The sequence below is a fragment of the Micropterus dolomieu genome, linkage group LG22, assembly GCF_021292245.1.
Source record: "Micropterus dolomieu isolate WLL.071019.BEF.003 ecotype Adirondacks linkage group LG22, ASM2129224v1, whole genome shotgun sequence".
NCBI lineage: Eukaryota > Metazoa > Chordata > Actinopteri > Centrarchiformes > Centrarchidae > Micropterus > Micropterus dolomieu.
In genome coordinates, this window is record NC_060171.1 from 25,611,542 (window position 1) to 25,623,252 (window position 11,711).

General features: G+C 40.1%; 1 protein-coding gene across 3 annotated transcripts in view; it reads right to left on the reverse strand.

Moving 5' to 3' along the window:
• tspan9a (tetraspanin 9a) overlaps positions 1-10,569 on the reverse strand; it is a 186,566-nt gene extending 175,997 nt beyond the window's left edge. For 2 of the 3 annotated variants that reach the window (XM_046037616.1, XM_046037615.1), the window contains exon 1: positions 10,272-10,539. The gene's annotated coding sequence lies outside the window, so the exon portion shown is untranslated. Of the gene's footprint in view, positions 1-10,271 lie in introns of all 3 variants that reach the window. The other variant, XM_046037617.1, reaches the window with a different exon arrangement.
• Between the last annotated feature and the right edge of the window lie 1,142 nt (positions 10,570-11,711).

Genomic DNA, 11,711 nt, shown 5'->3' on the forward strand with positions numbered 1-11,711 from the left:
ATGATGAACCTGAAAACTGCTGTCTGAGAGATCTGAGTATGAGCTAGTCTATTTAGCATGCATGCTTGGGGTCCATCTGATTTACATGTGAAACAGGATCTCTCAAAATATGTGAATGCAGGTGTCAAACAAGCTCAGAACAGGAGAAGAGAGGTCTCCTGTTACCGCCCTCCAGTGGTGTTTGGAGAGAAGGCAAAAAGAGAAGGAGGGAAAAGGTTCATGGGTCAAGCAGACTACGTCATTTCAACAAATGCCAAGCCGTTTGTGGGCCAGGACTGGAAGAACAAGAACCTCCTGTGAGAATCACACGCTTGTCACCAGCACTAGCGCCCTACAGGCATGTATAACTCTAGCCTTTCAAATCATGAGCATTAGTTAGAATCATTAGTTTATCAGTTGAAATAAAAGATGATGGTGGTGGCAGATTAATCACATTAATCAACTGTAGCCAATGGGCCTTTTTTCACAGCATTTTCACATATCATAGCACAACAAGCAAAGGTGAAATTAATAACACTTACGATGGCAGCATGTATTCCTGCCCTACTATGGGTATGGCTTTACTGGGGCTTCAAATAGAGTGAAGCCATTACTAATGTTACTGATTATACCAGTGCCTTCCTACTATTATGGTTCAAAATGTCCTATGTCAATATGCCACTAAAAATGATTCATTTCCATGAGTTAGCCACACATAAAACTCAAACCTGACTGGAAACAGCCAGGTATGGGCTGCAAAAGAGAACAACATCCCACTCCTCTTAAAGTTAGGGTAGGTAACACTGGTAAAACTAGCAAGACACACCTAGATTTTGAGTATCCAATCAAAAAATGTCCATTCCCTCCTTTCAGGCCACCCTCCAAAGCCACTGCCCCCAGCCATTTCTATGTGCCTTCCCCTGTTGATTTTTAATAATTATTGTGGATGCTCTGAGTAATAAACGTAAATAAATGGTTTAGTTTAGCTACTGTCTCAGCGTTGTCTGCAGGCACTATGGACTTTTTATGTGTTCTGTGACTTTTTTCTCTCCCCCGGCCCGCTGGAACAGCAGCCTCTCTGTGCTCTGGGACCTCTTGATTTACAAATTAAGCACTGCCCTACCCTAATGTTGAACATGGGCCCCTTTCTTCATTTACCCTTGGACCTAGCTTGTTATAAAGCTGAGCTTGATCTCAGAAAATGTTCTCGTAATATTACCTCCCCTCCCCCGGATCAGTAATTATTATTTTTTACCTACAATGGCCCTAATATGCCATCATAGGTTCCTCAACAGTGGCAGTGACTGCTATTTGCAGCCAACGGTGTAAAAAGTGGCTCAGCACTAAAATGTTCTTGTTTTACAGAGAGAGAGAGTTGTATTGTTTGCCAAGCCAACCATTTATAACCATCATGGGTAACGTAGCATGGACTAAAGATGTTCTAAATGTTCTTGGCAAAAAGGCTCAAGCGGATTTTAGCAGGTTGACAATTTTGAGTCCACCAATAGGCAGTCACTTCCATCCCCCTCAACACACACTTGTCTATAGCTTAAGCATCAAACGTGCAATTTTCTGTGCTACGTCTGGTTTTTGTATGTGGTATCCCTGCATGCTTGGCTGAAGAATCTCATTTTGTAACAACAATGTGGGGAAAGTGCCAGTTATTCAACACAATACTCTGGTTCATTGCCCTCAATCAAATGGCTCCACTATTGCTCAAAATAGCACTCACTGTGAGATTTGAATGCATTCCTACAGAAAAAGACAGCGAGATATCCACTTCTCAATTCTGAACACTCATTAATTCAGCAACATAACCGGTAAATAGTTTAAAAGGCTGCAATGTATCCATAGCCCACAAAAACTGAAACGTCTTTGTTCTCCTAGATTACCTATTTTTATTAACTTGCGTCACCCTGAGGTCACATGGGGCCTCATTACAGAAACTTCCTAAGTCTGAAATCCTATCTTATCTCAGTTCACAATGACATTTAGCATACAGGCCAAAATACTTAAGGGCAGTAATTTAGTTATTACAGAACCTTCCTAACTGATGATCCTAAGTTAGGATGGCAAAGAACCTGTCCTTCAAAATGACTGCCAAAAAGGCAAGTTTCTTATGGGTACATTCAGTCAAGGGGCAGCTGGATGATGTAGTGTATTAATTTACAAAAAATGATAAGGTTTGTTGGAGGTTTAAAATAATCTTAGACCTAGAATAAACCCAAACTGCCTGTTCGGCCTGTTATAAAGTTAGTGGACCACAGCAAAAATACTTCACTCCTCTTATATAAACATGCTCTGAGTAGGTTTTGTGTAAATAAAAATAACACAGCAGGAAATTGGGAAGCCATTTCAACCTTATTCAAATAACAGGACATAGATAAATAGATAATCTCGGGGAAATTTATTCATTCCATGATGGGGGTTTTTTTTGTTGTTTTTTTTCTCAAAATATCTCAAAACATGTCAAATGTAATGACAAGGTGAAAATATCGCACCTATCAAACATCCACACCAAGCCCAGTTTTTGGATATTAAAAGGTTGAACTGCCACTCTTTGGAGCATACTGGTCAAATTGAGTTTCCTGTCCCTGAGGTCAGAGGCTACAGGACGTGTGAGCTCAGGAATAATTTTGCCAAAGGATCTGCTTGCAGCCCACCACTGGGTAAATAAACACACGTCACTCATTGAACTCTCAGATTCATTCACTTTCACAGTTTGTTGGCCTCAGAGTCTCTGTTTTGTGCTTGTAATCTTTGCGTGTCGCTCTCAAAAAGATTAACATGTAGACAACAGAAAAGCTAGAAAATGAGGAGAATTTAAGTCATGTCTGTTACAATGCTTCTTACACTGAAAACATCTAGACATCCATTTCCAGAAACACAGGCATCAAGAAACAAAACTGAGAGTCTACAGCCCTGCTAGTTACTCTGTACATAGGCAAAGTGGTGCTCTAAGCTAACTTAGACAATGCTAACATGCTCACAGTGACATGCTGAATTTGAGCAGGTCTAATGTTTACCAGTTCACCATCTTAGTTTAGCGTGTTAGCATGCTAACATTTGCTAATTAGGACAACACAAAGTACAGCAGAGGCTGATGAAAATGTCATTAGCTTTGTAGAAATAAAACAAAGAATTGAACAAATTTGACGGTGGAGTAAGATGAAAAGTCAGAGGATCACCTGTTTTATTGAGAATTTAGAATTTATCTTCTTAGCACCATGGATATCTGTAGCAGAATTCATGGTAATCCATCCAATAATTGTCAAGATTGTTCACTAAGAGCAAAAAATGCCAACTTGGCGCTAGAGGAAGAGTCAATGGATCACTAAATGTAGTAGGATTCGTCCTCTGGGAACCATGCACTAAATTTCATGGAAATCCACACAGTAGTTTTTCAATCTTGACAGAAGTGGAAGAACTACCAACCTACATTGCTATCCCTGAAACCAAGCCACTAGTATGGCTAAAAACATACAAAGAGTAAGATAAAAGCCTGTTCAAGGACAGATCTAAAGAACACAGATGATTGCACAATTTCACCGACTTGTCAGAGGTAGTCAACCAGCAAAACGGTGCAGAAGCATGTATGATTTCAACACATGTTCAGCTTGCCACAACATGACATGAATACAAACCAGAGTGAAATCGAAAAGCAAATGACCCATGAGTCAGAAGCTTATGTTCCACTGATGGTAAAGTGGCCAGAGAAAAAGCAGCCTTCAACGTTTTGTGGCTCCAGATGCTCTGAAATAACTGCATCTATTGTGTTTTATGTCCATCTGTGACCTTTAAATATATCATTAAAATAGACCATTTGGAAGCAAAGGGAAATGCTTTCTGCAGTGTTCACTGTGTTGGCAGGTTTATACAGAGAAGTAATGATGAAGGTTTTTACCACAAACTTGAACATATACCAGCTATTTACCGAAGAATTTCCCTTCAGTGCTTGCTTGTGCAGCAAGTGGCCTCCTAAAAGTATGTGCATGCATAGAGCTTATTTGCATTATTAGAAATTGTGGTTTATTTATTTTATTAAACCAAATGTGTCTAATTTAGGGTCGTGTACATAAACAATTGGGCAAACTTTTTTTCAAAAACAGACTGGTTTAAGAGTCATTTTAACTTAAGATTCTGCAATCATCGCCACAATAGCCTGATGAATGGATGAGGAATGGAGACAGTTCCAATCAGTCATCCTCTTATGGGACGAAAAGGGGCAGTATTCCCACAACAAGTGAGGATAAATTTAATGAGTTCCAGACATGTTTAGTAACAAATGGATGTCTCTTATTGCTGACCTCTTCCCTAAATTATGATTCACCACCGATGAAAGGAAGAGCCGGGTTTCAAAACAGTATGTCACCAAGTGAAATGGCCAATAAGCATCTAAAGCAGAGAGGATCATGTTTAAAGAGTGCAATTGCCATGGTAAGGTTTCAATCCAAGAGGCACCAGGCTCTGTAGTGACTCACAAAGGTGCTTTTGATTAGAGCATTAGCATGAGGCCGGAGGAGATCTGGCTCTGCTTTGCCAATGAGGCTCCCTTGTGTACAATTAATCACAGCAGGTTCAAAGCTGGTAACGAATTACTCTTTCAGGATCTTTTTTTATTGTACCAACAAGCATTTAGAGACCAGACAAGACAGTACACGAGGGGCCGCCCCCTGGAGCTGTGCCAACAACAAGGTGGCAGAATAGGAAATGGGCCATTGATATTTATAATTTCTGTTGTTTCCTCTCGGAGAAGCACTATCAGTTGCAGCTAAACGTTCTCTCTAAGTGAAATCCAAATATGTTTGACACCTCATAACAACAGGTTGGCAGCAGGTTATATTACATATTTCATGTTGTGTTTATTAAGCAAAATAAATGTAACATTGTTTGCAATAATGGTGGATATTAATGGTACATTGTATATGACATGGCATGCTGCTAAATTTGATATTTTCAATAAACAAGCACAGGTGCTTTCCCACCTTCGCACTTCTGGCATTTTGATGACTAACCATGAAAGTGACTGTGAGGGGAGGTACAGAGAAAGGTGTGGCAGTAATTTTGGTGTGAGGGATTACTGGTTTGATCAAATCTTGCTGCCTGTCCATGGGTGGCCGTACAGGTAAGTCTTTCATCTGCAGCCTTTAATTTGAGGGTTGTAGTTTGAGTTGTTATTTTTTCCTTTTAAATTTAGCCCTTACTTACAAACAAAACAGACAGAGCATTATTTACACAAATGTCTGTGATTTTGTGCCGGACAAAATGGTAGGGTATTTTACACAGCACAATGCAAAAAAGCCACTAGCTAATTATCAGAATACGGGTTCCAGGGGAACAAGCAACATCTCACATAGCAGTCCACTCAGCCCTGGGAATAATCTGGATAATTTAACTTCACTTTACTTCATAACTACACGTCCTACAGATCCTCGTTCAAAAAATGTCAGGTTGCTGGGGGACGTAACAAGTGGATGGCACAGTCTCTTGCTACAGGTAGTGACAGCCAGTTCTCCCAAATATTGCACCAGAATCATTTTATTTTTGAAGAGACAGTTCACATTACCAACATAAAAAGGTGCAGCTGAATGTGTGAATTGTTGTTTACACACAGAAGACATGCTGACCATCTACACATACAACAATTCAACATTAAAAAAAGACATCAATCGCCTTTGGTGGCATACATGGAATCTCAGATACAGCAATGGCACCTCACGTCTCTACTCAGTATAGAGTTCCTCTTGTGACAAGCCCGTGTTGAATTTCCATTACAAAACAGTCTGTTGTATACAGGAGAGTGCTGCTTTGAAAGAGGATTAGAAGAGCAGATTTAAAATTGCTACGATTGATGCCAGCTACTGTCACACCTAATAATAGTGTAATCCTTCCAAAACAAACCTTTCACAACTGAGGTGGGAATGCTTTTGGTCACAAAATTACCAAAAAAACCAAAGTATTTTCAACTTTCCTGAACACTGAAATAGGGATGTGAGTGTGATGTAAAAATATGCAATGATTACACAAAAGTCCTGCAATAAACAGCACCTTGTCAAATAGTTGTTGATTTTACTCTCTGGTCATCTTTAAGGCATTATCTGATCCCTTCTACTGGACAGTTGAGGATTCCACAGGTTAGATGTTACAGTTTTTGTTTCTTCAAATCTGCCTTAAATGTGTTTTAAGGCTAGTGCAATGAGGTGGAGCCTGGTGGCCATGTATCGCTGTATTTCAGAACCTAACTTTGGTGGATTTGATGTATATTTGTTCCCTCGTATGTGGAACAGAGGAAGCCAGTGATGACAGACAAATTCCAGAGAATTCTCCAAAAATAATAATTTAATAAGCAAAATCTAATGTAATAAATTCTAAATGGAAAACATTCTGAATTGTTAACAGCTGAGACTCCTGTGCTTTGTCCCTTTTCCAATAGCATGACATCATTTCAACCCAATAAATTGCCGCATTTCATACAGTACCGTTATACAGTTAAAAGGCAGAAAGCTGAGATATTCCACGATCAAAGTCCAATTTACGGTCACTGGAGCCATCTCTCGCACATAATGGTCAAACTGGTCTGGAGCAGGATAATGAGATCCACCCATTCCTGGCCCGGCTACAATCATAGATATTAACAGAGTTTTTTAACAGGCTACAAGAGTCAAATACCGTATACGTCCAGTCAAATGAAACAGAAATCCTTCCCGAATTTAGAGTAAGTACTGACAAGGAAAATCAACACCAACCCATCACATATAATTTATGGCTTTCCCATTCCCTCCAAAAGGAAACCCTATATTACAGTACTACAGATCTCAGATCAGCTGTGACAGTCACACTATGACTTACAGCGATGGTTTTGACTGAAATTGATTCATGGGTACAGACATGAACTATTTACAGGAATTTATGTTATTCAACGGCACAAAAATTTAATTAATTAAAACCAGGCTGGAAAAGCTCACCACAAAGGGAAGTTCCCATTTTGTCATAAAAACTTGACTGAGCCCTAATGCAGTATAATGGGTTATTGTTGATGTAATTTACATCATTATTTGTTGCTTTTTTACCATTTTTAATCATGAAACTTGAATAAAAGCCAGTAAATAAAATGTAATTATATTTTCCCCAACATTATCTAAAAAAAACATTTGACATGTGAAGCTCTTTGTCTCCATTGGTGGCTCCTGACTTAGAGATCAGATTTTGTAAAAAATTCCCACACATCAGCTTACCAACACAGACAAAGGCAACCGATACAGGCTATAGCTACACAGTCCGCCAGGAGACGAAGCCCTGCCAGCTAAAGTCAACAAGTCTGGCGTTTGAAATCCCACTCTGCGCTGAAACAAAACAGCTTTCTACAGTGTGAAAGCACAGCAGACAGCAGCAGTCAGGACCTCACTTCCACGTGGTAATTTACGGCAAAGATGACACGTTACATGAGTACATGTTATGTACTCATGTAACGTGCATACACGTGTTTATGGTGGTGAAATTTAATAGCTGTACAAGGTACAGAAGAATAGGTTTAAACTAAGCAGGAGGGTCTACCACACTTTCTTTTAATGTCTTGATAAAGTTTAGTCCAAGCTGGGAAATCAACAGTCAAAAGGAAATTAATATTAAATTCAGGCAAGAATTCAGTTTTGGTAAGAGAAAGCTGTACCTTCAGCCCGAGCAGGCGGGATCCTGGCTCGGAAATAGACTTGACAGTAAACAACCGCCTGCCATTCACATAGCGAGGTCAAAATATAGGCACAGAATGTGCTGCTCAAAGTGTATATACGGCTGGGAGTTAGATATCCGATCTGCATCTCATGAATGCAGAGCTTGAACAGGGCACACATAAAAATGGGTAGCCTCGCCTGAAAGCCTGAAATAAGGACTATAGCACAGTCATTTCTGACACAAAATGCAAAGTCAGAGTGAGCCATGGCACCCGCTGGTCAGCAGCACACAGTGATATCTCACACTGACAAAGACAGCGATGCACAGCCTTGATCTTCCTGTTGCTGACTGGCCCAGAGGGAAGTGATTAAAGTGGCAGACATAAAGGGGGTAGACAAGAGAGAAATAAATGTTGATATAGCAGCACAGCTCATCCATTGTGAGGCCTAGTGGAATGAGATCGACCCAGCACGGACAGCCCTGTCCTCTTGTCCCAGAGAATAGGAACTTTCATGAAGGGACAGAACAGAGAGCCGAGCTCTGTGGCGACTGTGTGGGACAGAAAAAGCTGAGGAAATAAACACAGTTGGAGGCTCACATTGCTGCTTTTGTTTACCATGGCAGGGAATCAGCCAGTGGGGTCCCAGAGGAAAATCTCTTGATAGAGGTTGTGACTGTTACTGATTCAAAATAGTCATAGAGAAAGTTAGCTGTTGATAGCAACCTTTGATGTCCGTAACATGTTGGTTTTGTTATGTAAACCGAGGCCTCATTGAAGAGCTGAACACAATGAGATGTGGCTGAGTCCTCAGACCACTCATTTGTGTAGCTTGCTGGTGGTTATGGCAAGTAGACTGGGACTGGGAAATTAACCCAACACTTCAATATCAAATCTACTGTGAGCCTTTGTTTGTAATGAGATAGACTGTGGTACATTTATATGGTTAGAGGGTAACCAAAAGAGAAACCAAACAGAAAAGTCACGCTCCAACATTGGTGAACCCAATTAACCACATGATAGAAATTAAGGACAAAATGTACATATTTCTTCTCAACAGTGGGTCATTAGGGGGGCACTGACCCCATGCCATGAGTGAGGAATGTGGGGTCAGATGGTGCAAGACTTCCCATACACCAGAATAGATCTGATTCACAGCATACCAGCATGGCATGTGAGGTGAAAAAGAGCTGCTGTTTTGATCCAGCCCCACTTGACTTTTTGGGTCTCTCTTTCATAATGTGTCCACTGTGAATTCAACATGTGGGACATGTGGGCGTGAGAGTTATTCAATCCTAACTAACGCATGTGATAAATTAAAGACAGACTGCCTTTTTCCCCCCCTGAAGACAATAATGATTAATCAAATAAGACAAGAATAAGAACAAGACATATCTTGTAGCGTTGCAATATCTATTTACAACTCTGTCTGAGTTTTTAAAGACAACTACAAAGTAAAACAAGTAAAATGTTCATCAAAGCATTAAGAGCTTTCTCCACATCTGGTAGACTTGTTATAGTATATAACCTATATAGAATAGGAGATGCACCACAAAATGTCAGTCACTTCTCACTTTCAGTCACCACTCTGCTTTTACAGGAGCTTTTAAAGACAGAGGAAACTGAAATGGGGACTAGAAACAATGTTACTAGTGGCACTGAGGTCTGTGGATGGAAAAAGCTTTACTCCTCAGTGATCAGGTTTAAAATAAGGTTTCCAGCCACCTTAATTGAGTCTTACGAACAAACACAATCATAGTGATTAAGTTCATCCTTGTCACACACACACACACACACACACAAACACACTGTATACAGCTCTGGAAAGAAGAGACAATCAGTGAGGAACTCCTGTCATGAGCATATTGTTGAATGAGGCGTGTTGCTCACATGGATCAGAGCAGCATATCATTCAGCTGTTGCCCCTGAAAGGACCCAGAATTTATGCTTTGATTCTTGACATTCCTTCAGTCTTACGTGATCAACTGAGCAAAAAATGTGTCGCTCAGAATGCAGAATATTTTAATTTACAGCCTACCACATACAACAGGAACAAGGTAACTTAATAAAACATTTTCATTATTTATCATATTACCTTTTTTACACAGCAGAATAGACAGAATGAACAAGTAAACTGATTTTTTTGTATGAGACCTATGTCACTGGCATGTGACAAACTCATGATCCCCTGCCAAAAATAAGTAGCCTAACCTCATGAAATAATAGTAATGGTAATGGTAATATTATAGTCCTAACAGGAGTTCAAAAAGGATATTAAAACCACTACACTGGTACAGTCGTCCACTCTATAACATCTAACAGTACAGTAACATTATAGCAATGTAACAAAAAAATAGCCTACCATAAGGTCATTATACAAACTGGCTGCCACACTCTAATTCCTCCGCTCATTATAAGGATATTATATTGTGGTTGTTTCATCTTTATTACTTCAATTACGTAGTCCATATAAAAGCTGACTAAAAGCACCATTTTATCGTTGGATACATCACACAGATAAGTTGGGCGCCGCACTAGGCTGCGACGTCAACACGTTACCCTGAATATGGGCTTGTAACAAACTGCTGTCAATACATAGCCTCAAAGAAAAACGGTCTCTTACCTGGTAAACCTCTCCTCTACTGAACTTCAGTGGTTGCAACCTGTCAGACGACAGGGAAAGGGAGAGCAAACCCTGGAAGAGAGAAATCACCCCTACGCAACTTCACTACAGCAGCTTCTGCCCAAAACTTTCCGGTCGGACCTACTTAGTATTTTATCCCGCTTCTGTCCTGCCAAAAAAGTTACCTGGGGCGGCCAAAAATCCGGATTTCTCTTCCTGTCAACTTTCGGTGCCACCTATCTCTGCTTGATGGTGAATTGGGAACAGCGTTTTCTGGTTGGTCAAGGAGGAAATGAAGTTTGAGGAAGAAGACTGACTCCTACAGGCTTGTCAGAGCCCCGGACCTTTATATGAGTTTACAGGGGCTGGTGAGCCCATAAAAACGTACTCAGTTTGATTTGCCCACAGTGACCACTGTAATGTAAATATTAAGAGCAATATGTAATTTATTTGTCAACAAATAGGACTAATAATAAAATGCATCACGTTTAAAAAACTTTAATCCGGGAAAAAAGATGAGCTTCAAATTCATCATTTAAGCAGCATTTGGGCTTTTTCACAGCTGAGTCTGACTTAATTACTAAAAGAATCAATACAGCAGCAGCCAGGAAACTCTCTTAGGATAAGACCATACGGTGTACATATGCATATATCACAAACGTGCATGGTGTTTACCCAGCCATCAGGCTTTCTCTCTGCCATGTGTATAATTAACAGATTCTAAATCTAAAGGCATCAAAGCAATCATGTTAGCCCATGCAGTATGTTCCTTGGGGAACATACTGCAACTGGGGATAGGAAATGCACACGAACACACTCTGTTCAAGCTGGAAATCAAAATATGGGGAAATATGAAATATTGTTTGTTACAAGACAGGATGACAACAGATACAGCACATTTGCTAACACTTGTGCACAGTAAAATCCAGTTTTCCTCCTCCGTCTACAGGATTGATTATATCCTGACGATGCAGGTGACTGTTTGTTGCATGCACCTTCATTTGTCTTTATAAGCTATCGCTCAGTTGTCATTCAGAAGCACAACAGAAATAGGAAGACAAAGTGCACTGAGTTCTTCTCATAAAGCATCTTACTTAAGCTACCGCTGTGTCCTTTGCGCTCTTCAAAATATAGTAACTTTATGATAGTTTTTTTTTATTAGGGACACTAGGAGAAAGCCTACAGTATGGGTGGGAAAGCCTGAACTCATCTGAGTGTCTGTGGATTCCCCTGTTGTCATGGTTACACTGCCATTAACTGAGTGTTACTGAGACAAATTTAAAAGACATAATCATTAAACTGCACATGCTGGTCCCCTGACGGATGGGATAATTTGAGCAGAAAGCAGACCTGATGTGTTTAAACTGTATGTAATGACAGTGCGCTTAAAAGCTCTTCTCTGTATTGGCCTTTCCCATCAGTGTTTTTTAAGTTCGGGAT